Source organism: Frankliniella occidentalis, unplaced genomic scaffold, assembly GCF_000697945.3.
Source record: "Frankliniella occidentalis isolate FOCC.00 unplaced genomic scaffold, Focc_3.1 Scaffold12, whole genome shotgun sequence".
NCBI lineage: Eukaryota > Metazoa > Arthropoda > Insecta > Thysanoptera > Thripidae > Frankliniella > Frankliniella occidentalis.
The window spans coordinates 2,694,798-2,698,111 of NW_026267142.1; positions in this window are offsets into that span (position 1 = coordinate 2,694,798).

The following is a 3,314-nucleotide window of genomic DNA, read 5'->3' on the forward strand; positions in this document are numbered from 1 at the left end:
GTTGGAATGAAAGATGGCTTCTCTGGAGCCAATTTTTATGAATGTCGTTTTAAAACGACCTCACGCCTTAGAGGGTTAAAACGACGTTCGACTTTGAGCAGGTTTTTGAGGCACTATCTTTGAGAAAAGTACATTTTTTTACTCGACAAGTTTCATTGCTTACACTTTTCCGCATACAACCATGATGAGGTTACCCTATATTTCTCGAAGAATTGCCGTCTAAATCGTTCTTTTTACAAACACCCCTCAAAAATGACCCAAAAACACCTGTTTTTGGGCCTTATCGGCCAGTCGTCTTTTTAAATATTGGAATTTTTTGGGTGAAATGTGATCATTAATCCAACGCAGACAGGTCCTGAAATTTTCATCCACTTTAAAAATAAAATAAGAATGATGTAGAGGAACCCCTAAGGCATGATGTCGTTTATATACGACATTCAGCAATCCTGAACCGTACATGCTAGAGCACCCCACGAGGGCTCAAAATGCTTCTTAGACACTCCCTTGGTTGGCACAATTCGAATATTCAACTTTCGTCAATTTCGCCAGGCTCATCCCTTAGAGGGTTAACCTCTCGTAAGTTTTGAAAACATCCCCTGGGAATAGACATTTTGAACCCATTTCATGTTTAATTTGTTAAGTTCCCCTTTTAAATGCTCTAAATCGTGGTTAATTAGTTCAAGCCATAACAAGAATCAGTCTCTTATTGCCGCTACTTAACTTTTGGCCACTTCAATGGCGAGGTTGTTGATAAGTTGCCATCGATCCAGCCATCGTAACTGCTCTCATCTCCAGCTGCTTCTTCGTTTTATTGATTAATTAGTCTCCTGACAGCGTAAGCTCGGTCCCATGGACTGGCTTGGTTAACTCATGGAAATTTACTCATTAGCTTTTCACAACCAGTGACTGCTCACTATGAGTGGTTTGCATTACTCTTTCCCTTTGGCCAGTGTAACTGCCAGTGACTAGTTCATGACCATGACCTCTGTAAAGGAGAAAAGGGATCTTTTATCAAAAGAGTTAAGTTTTTGAAAAACAACACAGTGGTGTTGAGAGAAGCAAATGTTTTGCCCTGAGCCCAGAATCTGAGTGTGTTTGGAGTGTTTTAGTAAGAAATGAAAATAATTATTCAGAGTCTGAACGTGTTATCTCTCCTTTACACACCACTGTCTCTCTCTCCCCAATAGGGTATTCCGCTACAACACAATCGGAACCTAAAGAAGAAAAGCATGACTACCCGATCTGTTTCCTCCTGAACGCTGATTGGCCAAAGATGGCGTGGCTGTGGCGGTCAGCCAATGAGCGCGCAGAGGGAAACAGATCGAGCAGTCATGCTTTTCTTCTTTAGGTTCCGGTTGGCTTGCAGCGGAATACCCTATTCGAATTAGCACTATACAGTGGACTCTCGATAACTGTCGCCGCGACAGTAATCGAGGGTACTGTGCGTTCGCTGCTGCCGTGCTCCGCTCTCCCCACTCCTCCGGCAGGCGAGTCGGGCGAGCCGCCGGAGCCGGCAGTCAGTCCGCATGGAACGCGCTATTTTTCTATAGCTCTCTCTCTCGCACGCGACAGTTATCGAGGCGACAGTTATCGAGAGTCCACTGTAAATGAATTTTGAATGAATTTTATTTAAAACACAACTGGTTCAAACAAGGTCAAACAGACTAAGTTACAGAACTCTAGTCTATGATTGACTAACACAGTAGAAAGGTCTTTAGTTTACAATGAGGGTAAACGAAGTTGAATGATAAAGGTCTCGAGCTTTAGTTAACAGAAGTTTTTTTTTAACAAGCAAACTAAAAACAACAAAAAGAACGAAAAAAAATGGAGATCAACTCTCTCATCAAAAAAATAAATCTTTTCTAAAGCCAAGCAAAGCAATACAGCGGTCCAAGGGTCCAGAGTCACAAGTCACATGATCAAGTTTAGTTCTCGGCATCAGAAATGTCTGAGTGGTCGTCGGTTTTGATCACCACAAAGCCTTCGTTGAGTCATAGAGTGTGTCAGTGAGGCGACAGTACTTCTTCTATGCCTCCTTCAAATTTGGCCTCTTGGTCCACTTGAGACGGGGTTTCAATGTCAATTATTTTAAGTCCCCTCATTGGAGGGTCTCGGCACTCACTATCGTACAAACACGAAAAAAAAGAATAGGGCACAAAGAGTACAGACTTAAAATGGCATAATACTCATCGGCGCTTATCACGCCATCCTTATTCTGATGCGCCATCATATCACGTGTAAGAACCCGCTAAAAGAAATAATAACTGACTATATGTACGCCAGACCACGTCTCGCGTAACAGGCTTCGCGATATCTCACGAAACACTGTTACGCTGCGACGCGCCCGGCATACATCTACCTACGCCTGCGGCGCTGACACCGGAGTTGGGCAAAAGGCACGGTCGTAAACAGGCATTCGGCCCCAAAAGTCACAAATTTGGTGCCTCGGGTTTTTCCTTTGACGAGTTACCCCACCGGAGACAATAAAATATCTGAGAAACACCATTAAAATATTTTGCGGTGATTTTCGAGTGAAGAACGCCCTCTGGCTAGCCTGGGCCATTTTTTTGGAACGGCGTGAAATTTGAAAGTGCATAAAAAATGACGAATTTTGGTGCAAACGCGAACGTCCTGCGATGTCGGTAAGGGCTCGCACCTCGCGGTCATAGATTTCGGCCCGATTGGGGGTTCAAATGCGTGGCGGCGCTCGGGCGGCGCTCGGGCGGTGACGCTTGGAGCCAGGTAAGCGATATTTACCACAAGTGTTCTCTAGGATGTGCTCTTTCCAACGGTGTGTCGCCGAACTTCGGGCGACATGTCGTTCGCCCTACAGATCGACGGACGTCCGCCACAGCGCACTTAGGCCCTACAAAATTTCGGTTAACATTTTTGACATTTTTGTTTCGCATACTGCTTGGTAGCAAGCCTAGAAACAAGAACCCGTCACCCCGTGCCAGCACGCCCCCCCAAGCGGTACTCTCCCGACGCTGCCAGCAGCTACTGACGCAGCACAGACCCCGCCGCCCGCCTGGAGCAGGCGCTTGCAGGAGCTGCAGGCAGCGCTGCAAGACTACCGCTCCGTCCTTCTTAGCTCTGCGCGGATGCTCTATGTGACTCCCGTCACCACAGGGGCAACGCCCCTCCGCTCAGGGTGCGAAAGCGGTAGTCTTCTGGCGCTCCCCGGAGCTACTGTCAGGGCTCCAGGCCGACGCCCACACGCCCGCGAGCAGCTGAGCGTAGCTCCAGGCAGCCCTGGAAGAGTACCGCTCCGACCTCCTTAGCTCCCTGCGGCTGCTCACCGTGACACTCGTAAC